Genomic DNA, 16,106 nt, shown 5'->3' on the forward strand with positions numbered 1-16,106 from the left:
TTGAGGATTTATTAGCCTATGAAGTACAGTGCATTCAGAAAGTATCCAGAGCCCTTTACTTTTCCCACATGTTGTTACATTACAGCCTTATTCTAAAATGGATTCAATAGTTTTTTCCTCATCAATCTACACACAATACCCCATAATGACAAAGCAAAAACAGGATTGTATAGATTTTAGCTAATTTATTAAAAATAAAAAACGGAAATTTTTACATTTACATAAGTATTAAGACCATTTACTCAGTACTTTGTTGAAGTACCTTTTGCAGCGATTACAGCCTCGAGTCTTCTTGGGTATGACGCTACAAGCTTGGCACACATGTATTTGGGGAGTTTCTCCCATTCGTCTCTGCAGATCCTGTCAAGCTCTGTCGGGTTGGATGGGGAGCGTCGCGGCACAGCTATTTTCAGGTCTCTCCAGACATGTTTGATCGGGTTCAGGTCCGGGCTCTTGCTGGGCCACTCAAGGACATTCAGAGACTTGTCCCGAAGCCACTTCTGCATTGTCTTGGCTGTGTGCTTAGGGTCGTTATCCTGTTGGAAGGTGACCCTTCACCCCAGTCTGAGGCCCTGAGCACTCTGGAGCAGGTTTTCATCAAGGATCTCAATGTACTTTGCTCCGTTCATCTTTCCCTCAATCCTGACTAGTCTCCCAGTCCCTGCCACTGAAAAATCTCCCCACAGCATGATGCTGCCACCACCATGCTTCACCGTAGGGAAGGTGCCAGGTTTCCTCCAGATGTGACGTTTGGCATTCAGGCCAAAGAGGAGGAGTGGCTTCCATCTGGCCACTCTACTAGAAAGGCCTGATTGGTGGAGTGCTGCAGAGATGGTTGTCCTTCTGGAAGGTTCTCCCATCTCCACAGAGGAACTCTGGAGCTCTGTCAGAGTGCCCATCGGGTTCTTGGTCTCCTCCTTGACCAAGGCCCTTCTCCACCAATTGCTCAGTTTGGCCGGGTGGCCAGCTCTAGGAAGAGTCTTGGTGGATCCAAACTTATTTCATTTAAGAATGATGGAGGCCACTGTGTTCTTGGGGACCTTCAATGCTGCAGAAATGTTTTGGTATCCTTCCCCACATCTCTACCTCGACACAATCCTGTCTCCACAGAGGAACTCTGGAGCTCTGTCAGAGTGCCCATCGGGTTCTTGGTCTCCTCCTTGACCAAGGAGGAGACTATATGGCATATAGAAGCAAACTGGATGGACATCATGAAAATGATCGGAGAGGTAGAGGAAGTTCAGGAGTAAAAACAAACAAAATATATTATTGTAAAATTGACTGTGTCCATAAAATGTATATAGTATGTATAAGCTGGAAGTAGAGGCCTAAGCATTGTTGTTCACTAGTTTACTCCAATTAGGGAAGGGGTGGTGGGGTTGGAAAGTAATAAAGGGAAATATATTTTAAAAAAGGAAATGTATATGTACAGTGGGGAAAAAAGTATTTAGTCAGCCACCAATTGTGCAAGTTCTCCCACTTAAAAAGATGAGAGAGGCCTGTAATTTTCATCATAGGTACACGTCAACTATGACAGACAAAATGAGAAAAAGAAATCCAGAAAATCACATTGTAGGATTTTTAATGAATTTATTTGCAAATTATGGTGTAAAATAAGTATTTGGTCAATAACAAAAGTTTCTCAATACTTTGTTATATACCCTTTGTTGGCAATGACACAGGTCAAACGTTTTCTGTAAGTCTTCACAAGGTTTTCACACACTGTTGCTGGTATTTTGGCCCATTCCTCCATGCAGATCTCCTCTAGAGCAGTGATGTTTTGGGGCTGTCGCTGGGCAACACGGACTTTCAACTCCCTCCAAAGATTTTCTATGGGGTTGAGATCTGGAGACTGGCTAGGCCACTCCAGGACCTTGAAATGCTTCTTACGAAGCCACTCCTTCGTTGCCCGGGCGGTGTGTTTGGGATCATTGTAATGCTGAAAGACCCAGCCACGTTTCATCTTCAATGCCCTTGCTGATAGAAGGAGGTTTTCACTCAAAATCTCACGATACATGGCCCCATTCATTCTTTCCTTTACACGGATCAGTCGTCCTGGTCCCTTTGCAGAAAAACAGCCCCAAAGCATGATGATTCCACCCCCATGCTTCACAGTAGGTATGGTGTTCTTTGGATGCAACTCAGCATTCTTTGTCCTCCAAACACGACGAGTTGAGTTTTTACCAAAAAGTTCTATTTTGGTTTCATCTGACCATATGACATTCTCCCAATCCTCTTCTGGATCATCCAAATGCACTCTAGCAAACTTCAGAAGGGCCTGGACATGTACTGGCTTAAGCAGGGGGACACGTCTGGCACTGCAGGATTTGAGTCCTTGGCGGCGTAGTGTGTTACTGATGGTAGGCTTTGTTACTTTGGTCCCAGCTCTATGCAGGTCATTCACTAGGTCCCCCCGTGTGGTTCTGGGATTTTTGCTCACCGTTCTTGTGATCATTTTGACCCCACGGGGTGAGATCTTGCGTGGAGCCCCAGATCGAGGGAGATTATCAGTGGTCTTGTATGTCTTCCATTTCCTAATAATTGCTCCCACAGTTGATTTCTTCAAACCAAGCTGCTTACCTATTGCAGATTCAGTCTTCCCAGCCTGGTGCAAGTCTACAATTTTGTTTCTGGTGTCCTTTGACAGCTCTTTGGTCTTGGCCATAGTGGAGTTTGGAGTGTGACTGTTTGAGGTTGTGGACAGGTGTCTTTTATACTGATAACAAGTTCAAACAGGTGCCATTAATACAGGTAACGAGTGGAGGACAGAGGAGCCTCTTAAAGAAGAAGTTACAGGTCTGTGAGAGCCAGAAATCTTGCTTGTTTGTAGGTGACCAAATACTTATTTTCCACCATAATTTGCAAATAAATTCATTAAAAATCATACAATGTGATTTTCTGGAGAAAACAATTCTCATTTTGTCTGTCATAGTTGACGTGTACCTATGATGAAAATTACAGGCCTCTCTCATCTTTTTAAGTGGGAGAACATGCACAATTGGTGGCTGACTAAATACTTTTTTCCCCCACTGTATATGTATATATGTGTATGTATGTACAGTGGGGAAAAAAAGTATTTAGTCAGCCACCAATTGTGCAAGTTCTCCCACTTAAAAAGATGAGATAGGCCTGTAATTTTCATCATAGGTACACAGCAGTAGTCTAGACGGGAGATGTCAAATGCCTAGATTAGGACCTGCGTCGCTTCCTGTCTGAAGAAAGGTCCTACTTTACGGATGTTGTAGAGCATGAACCTGCAGGAGCGAGTCACAGCTTTGCAGAGAACGACAGGTTGTTGTCCAGGGTCACACCAAGGTTCTTTGCACACTGGTAGGAGTGACCTGCCAGGTAGGATGCAATCCAAGAGTATGCAGAGCCTTAGACGCCCAACCCTGAGAGGGTGGAGAGGAGGACCTGATGGTTCACTGTGTTGAAGGCAGCGGATAGCTCTAGGAGGATGAAAACAGAGGAGAGAGTCAGCTTTGGCAGAGCGGAGAGCATCTGTGACACAGAGGAGAGCAGTCTCAATTGAGTGAGCCACCTAACTGGTTAGGATCAAGAAGATGGCCAGACATCACTAGTCGCAGGATTTCATCTGGAGAGAGAGGGTAGAAAGGTGTAGGGTAGTCAAGGCATAGGGTAGTTTTGTGTGAGTGGGATCAGTGGGCTGAATGAGGAGCAGATGTAGTCAACCTTTTTTTCTATGTGGAAGTCGTCCGCAGAGAGGGAGGTGGAGGATTAAGGATGGAGGAGAAAGTGGAGAAGAGTTTCCAAGAGTTTTCCTCCGGAAGTATAGTTTCCTCCATTTCCACTCAGCTACCCGCATCCCTGTTCTGTTAGGACGCAGTGAGTCACTCAGCCACGGAGCGGGAGGGGAAAGTCGAGCCAGCCGGGAGGAAAGGGGACAGTGAGAATCAAAGGATGCGGAAAGGGAGAAGAGTAGGGTCGAAGAGGCAGATTCAGAAGACAGGAGGGAGAAGGTTTTAGCAGAAGGGAGAGAGGATAGGATAAAAGAGGAGAGAGTAGTTGGAGAGGGAGAGCGAAGATTGCGGTGACACATGACCATCTGGGTAGGGGCTGAGTTGGTAGGGTTGGAGGAGAGATGGAGAGAAAAGGAAACAAAGTAGTGATTAGAGACATGGAGGGAGTTGAGGTGAGATTAGTAAGCGAACAGCCTCTAGTGAAGATGAGGCCAAGCGTATTGCATGCCTTGTGACTGGGAGATGACTGGGAAAGGGTGAGATCAAAAGAGGAAAGGAGTGGAAAGAAAGAGGTGGAAAGAAATGAATTTAAATCAGGCGTCAGGAGGTTAAAGTTGCCCGGTACGATGAGGGGTGAGCCATCATCAAGGTGTCAAGCTCATTGAGGAACTCTCCAAGGGCACCTGGTGGGCAATAGATGACCACAATGTTAAGCTTCAGTGGACAAGTGACAGTGACTGCATGGAATTCAAATGAGGAAATAGACAGGTGAGAGAGGGGGAAAATAACAAATCTCCACTTACGAGAAATTAGTAGCCCTGTGCCACCACCATGACGGCCAGATGCTCTTGGACTATGAGAGAAGACATACTCAGATGACAAGAGAGCAGCTGGAGTAGCAGTGCTTTCTGGGGTAATCCATGTCACCGTCAGGGCCAAAAAGTGTGGGGACTGAAGGGCAATATAGTCTGAGATGAACTCAGCCTTATTGACCGCAGATAGGCAGTTCCAAACTGTGCCAGAGACTAGGAATTCTACATTGGTTGTGAGCGCAGGGTACACTAAATTAGAAGGGTTGCAGCCACGCGGTGGTATGACACTGATGGGGTGATTAAGAATATTCTGCAATATTATTTACTGATTACTGGAAACAGTGAACACAATAGCACATATTTATTTTCGGATGAAAACAATGTTAAATTCTGTGAACACTTAACAGTGAATTTTGTATTCACTGATGACATTTGTATTTAAACATTAGGAACACCTACCTAATATTGAGTTGCACCTTCTTTTACCCTCAGAACAGCCTCAATTTGTCGGGGCATGGACTCTACAAGGTGTTGAAATTGTTCCACAGGGATGCTGACCCATGTTGACTCCAATGCTTCCCACAGTTGTGTCAAGTTGGCTGGATGTCCTTTGGGTGGTGGACCATTTTTGATACAAACAGGAAACTGTTGAGCGTGAAAAACCCAGCAGCATTGCAGTTCTTGACACTCTCAAACTGGAGCACCTGGCACTTACTACTACCATACCCCATGCAAATGCACTTATATATTTTGGCTTGCCCATTCACCCTCTGAATGGCACACATACACAATCCATGTCTCAATTGTCTCAAGGCTTAAGAATCGTTCTTTAACCCGTCTCCTCCTCTTCATCTACACTGATTGAAGTGGATTTAACAGGTGACATCAATAAGGGATCATAGCTTTCACCTAGATTCACCTGGTCAGTCTATGTCATGGAAAGAGTAGGTGTTTCTAATGTTTTGTACACACAGTGTAGATTCGTTTCAACACAGATCCAAAAATTGCTTTTAATGCGATTCAGAAAAACTGTAACACAAGCACATCCCTGGTCTCCCATGGGAGAAACCAATGTCTTGACCATTAGATGAAATTCCGTATTGGGCCAAGGGCTGACACTGATTTTGAAGTTGCAGGCAGGTCTACCTCATCACGAGACCATGAGCAACCATGTACCCGACTCATGTCCACTACACACGCACACACACTGAGACAGACACCTTTATTCAGGTAAACACACAGTTATTGTTGTGCTGATCACATCGCTCTGGTCTCTCCAGTGCTCCCCCAGGCATGGCATATAGAGAGTGTAGCCAGGCTGTTGATCCTGTGTGGGAACCGTCTGTGTTACAGCATTCTGGCTAGCAAGGAATCAGTTGCTGGGATTGCTAGTCTCTGTCCAGTGATCCTGCCGAGCAAGGACGGAGTCTGAGGACAAAGTGAGGGAAATGATCTCTGAGAAATTGAAGATGGACCACAGGAAGATTGAGGTGGAGCGCGCCCACAGGACTGGAAAACCCACCACCGGCCCAGGTGACAGGCCCAGGCCGATAGTGGTCAAGTTCCTGAGGTTCAAGGACAAGGTAGCTGTTCTGGAAAGAGCCAAGAACTTGAGAGGAACATATATATTTCTCAATGAGGACTGTCCTGAAGCTGTGCGCCAGAAGAGGAAAGAACTTATCCCAGCCATGAAAGCTGCCAGAGCGCGTGGGGACATTGCTTACATCCGCTATGACAGGCTCATTGTCCACCCTCCCTCCCAGAAGCCTGGAAGGGATGAGAGCCTGTTCTTGTCTATTAATGTTCTGTATTATGTCATGTTTCATGTTTTGTGTGGAGCCCAGGAAGAGTAGCTGCTGCTTTTGCCACAGCTAATGGGGATCCTAATAAAATACCAAATACCAAGGCTCACAACGGACGCCTCTTTGAGATCTCACAATTTCTCGTCTACCTCATACTGGTCAGTACACATGTGTACGTGTGAGAAGGATGGCTGTCATATGAACTAGTGTGTGTGTATTGTAGGTGTGTATCGTGTATGTATGTGTTGTAGGTGTGTGAGAAGGACGGCTACTGTATGAACTGGTCAGTGAGGATGGTGCAGCAGGTGTGCCAGGTGTTCTCGTTGCCGGCCGACAGGTGGTCGTTCATCTAGAGCGTTGAGAACATGTTCTCTGAGGTTACCATGGAGATGTATGAGGTTGCCATGGTAGGTGAGGTGAGGTCAAGGCAGGGCAGGTGGTTCACTCCGTTTGGTCCCAGGTAACCATTTGGCCTTTGTCTGTACTGTCACTAATCTTATTCTCTCTCTGTCTCTCTCTGTCTCTCTCTGTCTCTCTGTGTGTGTGTTCCTGAAGAAAGATTTAGGAAAGAGAAAATGAAGTGAGGGGCTGGAGATATAAAAGTAGGAGTGAGGTATAAGAGATAAAATAATGATCTGAAATATGGGTGGAGTTTGAGCAGATAGAGTGATATAAAGGCCCAAGATGATAGGAAAAATTAAGGGTTCTTTCACCCTTTGTCAACAGTATTCACATCATTGTAGTGTTATACAGATTATTTATACTTTTGTAAATTAACAATGCTTTAAAATCTTGGTATCCTGTAGGAGTATTTATTGAATTCTATTTATATATTTATAAAGCATTGTCCCCCCCCACATTCTGAAAATGCATTTTTGGCCCCCCCAGTTTTATCATTGGAATGTGTTACAAAAACAGGCTTGATGTGCTTAAGTCCACGCGGACGCCTCCGAGCAGTCGGGTAGGCTGTTTGGAGTGTTTATCCGACTGGATAAAAAAAAATGTAAAAAATAAAGATATCCCCCCCACTTCTAAAACCAAAGTTGCGCCCCTGACGGGGAACATTTAGCAGGCATCTCCTCTTTAAATGTTCATAAAAGCTTCATAGGCTTGAATGGGATGTATGTGAATCTATAGTTCAAAAAGTGGATACTTATTCAAAATGGTCCTGCTCCTTGGCCAATTAAGCTACTGACTGACAGACGGGCCAACAGCTTCTACCATCAGACCATCAGGCTGCTGAATAGCCACCATTAGCCCCATCTCCCCCTTCTGCTCCCCCTATGAACATTTTACCCCTCACCCAGTTGTAAATATGTATGTACAGTTGAATTTGGAAGTTTACATACACTTAGGTTGGAGTCATTGAAACTCGTTTTTCAACCACTCCACAATTTATTAATTTTTTGGTATTTTACCCCCTTTTTCTCCCCAATTTCGTGGTATGCAATTGGTAGTTACAGTCTTGTCCCCGTATGGACACGGGAGAGGCGAAGGTCGAGAGTCGTGCGTCCTCCGAAACACAACCCAACCGAGCCGCACTGCTTCTTGACACAGTGCCCGCTTAACCCAGAAGCCAGCCAATGTGTCAGAGGAAACATTGTACACCTGGCGACCGAGTCAGCATGCACTGCACCCGGCCCGCCACAGGAGTCGCTAGTGCGTGATGGGACAAGAACATCCCTGCCAATTGTGCGCCACCCCATGGGTCTCCCGGTCGCGGCCGGCTGCGACAGAGCCTGGACTCCAACCAGGATCTCTAGTGGCACAGCTAGCACTGCGATGCAGTGCCTTAGACCACTGCGCCACTCGGGAGGCCCCACACATTTATTTTTAACAAACTATAGTCGGTTAGGACATCTACTTTGTGCATGACACATGTAATTTTTCCAACAATTGTTTACAGACAGATAATTTCAATATATCCACATAAATATCCTGAAAATGATGTCATGGCTTTAGAAGCTTCTGATAGGCTAATTGACATCATTTGAGTCAATTGGAGGGGTTCCTGTATTTCAAGGCCTACCTTCAAACTCAGTGCCTCTTTGCTTGACATCATGGGAAAATCAAAAGAAATCAGCCAAGACCTCAGAAAAAAAATTGTAGACCACAGTCTGGTTCATCCTTGTTTGTACAGTCTGGTTCATCCTTGGGAGCAATTTTGGAGTGGCCATCACAAAGCCCTGACCTCAAACCTATAGAAAATTTGTGGGCAGAATTGAAAAGGTGTGTGCGAGCAAGGAGGCCTACAAACCTGACTCAGTTACACCTGCTCTGTCAGGAGGAATGGGCCAAAATTCACCCAAGTTATTGTGGGAAGCTTGTGGAAGGCTACCCGAAACGTTTGACCCAAGTTAAACAATTTAAAGGCAATGCTACCAAATACTAATTGAGTGTATGTAAACTTCTGATCCACTGGGAACGTGATTAAATAAATAAATCATTATCTCTACTATTATTCTGACATTTCACATTCTTAAAATAAAGTGGTGATCCTAACTGACCTAAGACATTTTTACTAGGATTAAATGTCAGCAATTGTGAAAAACTGAGATTAAATGTATTTGGCTAAGTTGTATGTAAACTTCTGACTTCAACTGTATATATTATTATCATTTTTATTATTGTCCCATTCACTTCTCTTGACCTGGGGAACAATAAGGGCCTTCTACGCCTTCTGAGAAGGCTAAGGATATATAAAATAATTATAAGAATAATAATTCTAATTATATTATTATTTTTGATGATGTTCTTATTTCATCTCTTCAGTTTTTCTCTGAAGAGAAAAAAAAGATCCAATCAGGATTTTTCTTTAGTGGTCTCTGGGGAGATAAATCTAGCTAGCTAATTCAGCCATTGGCTAGGCCATCAGAAGCAAGATAGAATGCATCTGACATTCAACTGTATTTGGAGTGACAGTGGAATCAACCAATCATATTTTGACTTGTAATGGGTGGGACCGTTTTTACAAAAAAACTTCTGGAAACTTCTGCCTTCTCAAGGGCCAACAGGTCACTGTGCAATAGCAAACAGTCGTTTTCCCATGGTCTAGCTAGCTATCTTTTATTGTAGGTTAGTTTGCAGCGGCTGCAGCAGGTGTTATGGAAGAGGATGTTGTTGCTAATTTGTTAGCTTCTCCCTTTTCAAGAATAACTTTCAACAAGAAGTTAAGTTTCAAATGATCATCATCTGGTGAGTGGAACTGTGTTTTTCATTAGAGCTCGCTTGCTGTTGTTAGCCATCTCTTTGAAAATAACTTGTTTGTGAAACATTGTTGCATTTAAACTTTAGGTCACCGGTTACTTTGTGTGCTAAACGTGAAATGTTTTTTTGCAATGGGAAGTAATATTTATACATTTCGATTAGGAAATGCATAGCCTAATGGTTGTGTTTTTGTATTCTTATGATTGGGACCTACTGGCTTATTATGTCAGAGTTTATGGACTGCTTATCTTTTAACATCATGCTGTGTGACTTCTGTCTTTCCATCGGCCCTATGCAGCGGTGTAGTGGTGCCTGGAGAAGTGGGAATACTCTAATTTTGCCACAAAATGTTCCCAAATGACCCACCCAGTGAAGGAAAGGCATCCTGTGTGAAAAATCCTATGTTTTCCTATGGGTTTGTTTATGAGTTTTCATATAGATTCTTCAGATTTGCACTCTCAAAATCACACTTTTTTTTAAAAATAGAAAAACAACAATTGTTGTTCTAAGTTCTAAGTTCACAACAATGCTTAAACCACATAAGGAGATCATTTTGGAGGTCTGGGAAAATGAGTATTTTTAAAATAATAATAATGTATTATTTTCTTGTTTTTGCTCAATTTGATTGGGTGGGCCTGGCTCCCCATTGGATAGGCCTGTGTCCACCCATGCCTACATCCCTGATGCAAACAGGTCATGAAGACTGAATTAATCACAAATAGCCTACTAACCAAGACTTCTGACCAAACTTTTTCAATACCTGGTTTGCATACCGATTGTTGCCTTAGTTAGCATTTACTGGTAGATATCATCAGTTGAAACGTCTTTCCTACCTACCCTACCCGCTACCAATGTCATTCTTTTGTGAGCTGCTCCATACCAAAACCAGTTCGGAGCTGCACACTCCTGCTGCCTGCAAATTATATTCATCTGAAACTAGGCTGTTTGCGGCGCGCATGTGAATTTATTTCACGTGCTTTGCGATTGTGTAGGCTACTTTGCGCATTATTTATCTATTATACTACATAATTGATAAGTCGTATACCTCCACTACACTACTTTGATACGCATCAGTGGGGATTAAGAAGTGAGTATACGCAATGCCAATAAAAAAAAAGTGGGTATATGGCATATACCTGCGTATAGCCTCCACTATACCACTGACCCTTTGTGTTTTACAAAAAGTACACTCTCACACATGAGTGCGCTGGTATTACCGTTGCTGTCCTTTCAGCATCACAAACCTGTCACACACTGAAGGCCTAGGTCCAAAAGGTTCGTCACTGCGCAAACATGTCTATAATAGATATAAAGACTGCAGGTATTCATGTTTCAAGAAAATAGTGTATATATTTGGCCTGGTGAAGCGGTTTTATGCGCTTAATGGAAGCTGATAATTATGAGGTTCTTTATACTCCTTTATACTGATTCAATATTGGCGGCAAAATTCCATCAGAAAATGTTACACACACACACACATCCGCGCACGCACACACACACACACACACACACACACACACACACACACACAGTTCTGTACCGTGTAGCCAGTCCACCCCCTCCTGTAGGCCCTCTCCTTTTACAGCATTACTGGCCCCTCCTGTAGGCCCTCTCCTTTTACAGCATTACTGGCCCCTCCTGTAGGCCCTCTCCTTTTACAGCATTACTGGCCCCTCCTGTAGGCCCTCTCCTTTTACAGCATTACTGGCACTGAAACAGAGGGACAGATTTTAGTAACCTCACTGTGTGTGTGTCTGTACCTGCTTGTGCATGTGTGCGTGATATAGTTGTGTCCTACCAGATGTGCCAGGGTTTGTCCTTGATGTTCTCCAGACAGAGCAGCTGAGAGACTTTGACTGAAGACATGGCTTCTCTAAGATCACTCTTATTAGCAAAGAACAGCACCGGTATCCTCCTACTGCAGATGTCTAGAGGGGGGAGGAACACCGGAGAACAGGTGAAGAAACAGTTGGCTCTGTGTCTGTCTGTCTGTCTCTCTGTCTGTCTTTCTCTCCTTCTCTCTCTCTTACTCTCGCTCTTTCTCTCTCTCTCTCGTTCTTACTTTCTCATTCTCTTATCTTGGTGATTGAGAAGAGTATCAAGCTCCTCTTTGGCAACAACCATTCGTAACTTGTCTCCACTATCGATGACAAATATGATTGCGTGACTCTCTCTTCGAATACCATAACAGAAAACTATGTCATCAACAAGGATAGGAGGAGCAACAGCGTAAACAACACTGAATGTGTTTCTCTACATCAGGGGTAAGCAACTAGATTGAGATTCATTTTTTGTCGGAGTGATTGATCGGGGGGCCGGTAACTCTTGGAGATAGAGTTAGGGTTGTGTGTGTAACCACTAAAACTGCTCTACAGGCAATACTTGGTTACTCTAAGTTTAGAGGTAAGGCACCTCTGGATTAAAATGTCCTGTCATATCATGCAGTTCTATATAGATAAACAGTGCAGATGTAAAGTTCTACTTGTAGTAATGTTCCCATAGGTTTCTGTATCTGCTCTGAACATACATGTCAAACACTGTGAAAGACAAACTTTGTAGAGACAAAATACATGTTACGCATCAACAAACACACGATAGTAATATACTTATGACTTTTATCTGGTTCAATAAGTTATACATAGTTTACATTACAAGTTAATTACTACCTTGAACTCTTGATTTTTTTTATGTTGAAGCCAATAGTTGGGACAATGTCTTGTGTCTGGGTCTGTAATACGTACGTACGCACGCACACAAACAAACAATAACTTAAGTGTATCAAAAATAAATGGCAAAATAGGGGGAAATAGGGTGTACTGACCTTCACCTGACTAACATGTTTCCAGTCGTCTGAGAGTGGGCCGTATAAGTTTAGCTGAAAACAAGCAAGCAGTGAATAATTGCAGTGCAACGAATGCCATAACACACAGCTCCTATATATAAGCACTATGCGATAAAACTCACAGCTCTTATAATCAGTGGTGTAGTGGAGGGTAAACACAAATAAACGCAGTTTACTCACCTTTATTTTTTGCATGACATTTCAACCACCTTTTGGGAAAAAATTAATTGAAAGTATAGGGAGTGTTCACCGTGACTGGCGATCAGTTTACCCACCAATTTCTTTTTTTTACCACTACATCACTGCTTATAACCACAATGCATAACACTCACAGCTCCAATATACACAATATATACAAAAGTATGTGGACACCCCTTCAAATAGTGGATTTGGCTACTTCAGCCACACCCGTTGCTGACAGGTGTATAAAAATCGAGCACACAGCCATGCAATCTCTATAGACAAACATTAACAGTAGAATGGCCTTACTAAAGAGTTCAGTTACTTTCAACGTGGCACCGTCATAGAATGCCACCTTTCCAACAAGTCAGTTCGTCAAATGTCTGCCTTGCTAGAGCAGCCCCAGTCAACTGTAAGGGCTGTTATTGTGAAGCCACAAAGTGGTAGGCCACACAAGCTCACAGAACGGGACCGCCGAGTGCTGAAGCGCATAGTGCGTAAAAATCGTCTGTCCTCGGTTGCAACACTCACTGCTTTACTGACTATGACTTTATTGTCCCCATGGGGACATTTTGTAAGTTCCAAACTGCCTCTGGAAACAACATCAGCGCAAGAACTGTTAGTTGGGAGCTTCATGAAATGGGTTTCCATGGCCAAGCAGCCGCACACAAGCCTAAGATCCCCATGCGCAATGCCAAGCGTCGGCTGGAATGGTGTAAAGCTCGCTGGCATTGGACTCTGGAGCAGTGGAGATGCGTTCTCTGGAGTGATGAATCTCACTTCACCATCTGGCAGTTCGACAGACAAATCTGGGTTTGGTGGATGCCAGGAGAACGCTACCTGCCCGAATGCATAGTGCCAACTGTAAAGTTTGATGGAGGAGGAATAATGGTCTGGGGCTGTTATTCAGACCCCTCAACTTTTTTCACATTTTGTTACGTTACAGTTTCATTCTAAAATTGATTAAATTGTTTTTTTCCCTCATCAATCTACACACAATACCCCATAATGACGAAGCAAAAACAGGTTTGTATAAATGTTTTGCTAATTTATATATTTTTAAAAAAAAACTGTGGTCCTCTGTAGCTCAGCTGGTAGAGCACGGCGCTTGTAACGCCAAGGTAGTGGGTTCGATTCCCGGGACCACCCATACACACAAAAAAAAAAATTATGCACGCATGACTGTAAGTCGCTTTGGATAAAACCGTCTGCTAAATGGCATATTATTATTATTATTATTACATAATAATATAATAATATGCCATTTAGCAGACGCTTTTATCCAAAGCGACTTACAGTCATGTGTGCATACATTTTTACGTATGGGTGGTCCCGGGGAACGAACCCACTATCCTGGCGTTACAGGCGCCATGCTCTACCAATTGAGCTACATTTACATAAGTATTCAGACCCTTTACTCAGTACTTTGTTGAAGCCCCCTTGGCAGCGATTACAGCCTCAAGTCTTCTTGGGTATGACACTACAAGCTTGGCACACCTGTATTTGGGAAGTTTCTCCCATTGTTCTCTGTAGATCCTCTCAAGCTCTGTCAGGTTGGATGGGGAGCGTTCCTGCACAGATATTTTCAGGTCTCTCCATTGATGTTTGATTGGGTTCAAGTCCGGGCTCTGGTTGGGCCACTCATGGACATTCAGAGACTTGTCCCGAAGCCAGTCCTGCGTTGTCTTGGCTGTGTGCTTAGGGTCGTTGTCCTGTTGGAAGGGGAACCTTCGCCCCAGTCTGAGGTCCTGAGCGCTCTGGAGCAGGTTTTCATCAAGGATCTCTCTATACTTTGCTCCGTTCATCTTTCCCTCGATCCTGACTAGTCTCCCAGTCCCTGCCTCTGAAAAACATCCCCACAGCATGATGCTGCCACCACCATGCTTCACTGTAGGGATGGTGCCAGGTTTCCTCCAGACGTGATGCTTGGCATTCAGGCCAAAGAGTTCAATCTTGGTTTCATCAGACTAGATAATCTTGTTTCTCATGGTCTGAGAGTCTTTAGGTGCCTTTTGGCAAACTTCAAGCGGGCTGTCATGTGCCTTTTACTGAGGAGTGGCTTCCGTCTGGCCACTCTACTATAAAGGCCTGATTGGTGGAGTGCTGCAGAGATGGTTGTCCTTCTGGAAGGTTCTCCCATCTCCACAGAGGAACTCTGGAGCTCTGTCAGTGACCATTGGGTTCTTGGTCACCTGCCTGACCAAGGCCCTTCTCCCCAGATTGCCCAGTTTGGCCAGGCGGCCAGCTCTAGGAAGTGTCTTGGTTCCAAACTTCTTCCATTTAAGAATGATGGAGGCCACTGTGTTCTTGGGGACCTTCAATGCTGCAGAATATTTTGTGTACCCTTCCCCAGATCTGTGCCTCAACACGATCCTGTCTCGGACCTCTACGGACAATTCCTCTGACAATTGCTCTGACATGCAATTGTGGGACCTATTTATATAGACAATAAGGCGGAGGGGTTCCACATTTTGTTACGTTACAATAAGGCTGTAACGTAACAAAATGTGGAAAAAGTAAAGGGGTCTGAATACTTTCCGAAGGCACTGTATAACCACCATCTCCATGGCTCAGCTCACTCAACTCAGATACAGAACTCTGTCTTTTTCCACTGACAGGCCTGCGTGCAAAAGACGCGCGCGCCTACAGTAGGCCACCACTTTAAGAAGTTTCAATTTAGAACACAATAAAATACATCAGTCAATGGCCTACAGTAGACCTATAGACTATATTATAGTTAGGCCATGTCAGTGGGTTTGAGTTGGTTGATGATGGTGGTTTTCCCGCTGTTGTCCAGTCCCAAACACAACACTTCTTCAGCCCCAGCCATCCCAAAAGTCTATCTAACAGGCCCATTTGTCCTGCTTAAAACATCTGAGCCTAAGGTTTAAATGTGGATTCGGTATAGGCCACCTACCACCTCATGATATCATCGAAAGTTTCTACCATTTCTCGCTGCAATTTAGTCTAACGTTCTAAAATAGAATGTTGACATGGAAATAAGGACTAAGTAACTAGACAGCAGGTTGGATGTCCAGTCTTGGAATAAGCCTATTAGAGTGAATGAATGCTCTGAACCTACTGGTGACCTGACTCGCACTATGGGGTGATTCTGAGATGGTGATTAGATAATGTCAATTTCATGAGAAAAGGTTCATTACATAGGCCTACAGTAGCCTATACACAGTAATGCGAAATATGTACAGGCTACTGGTGCTTTTTGAATTCTTATTTTGTCCAGTTTAGAAAAGTATTAGCCTATACATTATAGTTGATTATTAATTATTTAACACATATCATGAGTCATGACAATAGCAGAACTTGGCTTTTCCCTTGCTTTATCCGTAGTTGATAAATTAAGCACAGGCAGTAAACAACATGTTTGATATCCCCAACATCGCCCCAGCTCTGATAATATACGGTCCAACTGCCCCATCTGCTGGCTAGTATTAACAAGTCCACCTGAAATACAGTATATTCTTCAAATACTTGGGGACACTGGTGGATGAAAGACTTCCAGTGATGTAGTGGTAAAAAATATATATATATGGGTAAACTCTGA

General features: G+C 43.8%; 1 pseudogene; it reads right to left on the reverse strand.

Moving 5' to 3' along the window:
• Positions 1–6,583: 6,583 nt before the first annotated feature.
• Positions 6,584–15,400, reverse strand: LOC121572522 (annotated as a pseudogene).
• Between the last annotated feature and the right edge of the window lie 706 nt (positions 15,401–16,106).

Source organism: Coregonus clupeaformis, chromosome 29 (assembly GCF_020615455.1).
Source record: "Coregonus clupeaformis isolate EN_2021a chromosome 29, ASM2061545v1, whole genome shotgun sequence".
Classification (NCBI taxonomy): domain Eukaryota; kingdom Metazoa; phylum Chordata; class Actinopteri; order Salmoniformes; family Salmonidae; genus Coregonus; species Coregonus clupeaformis.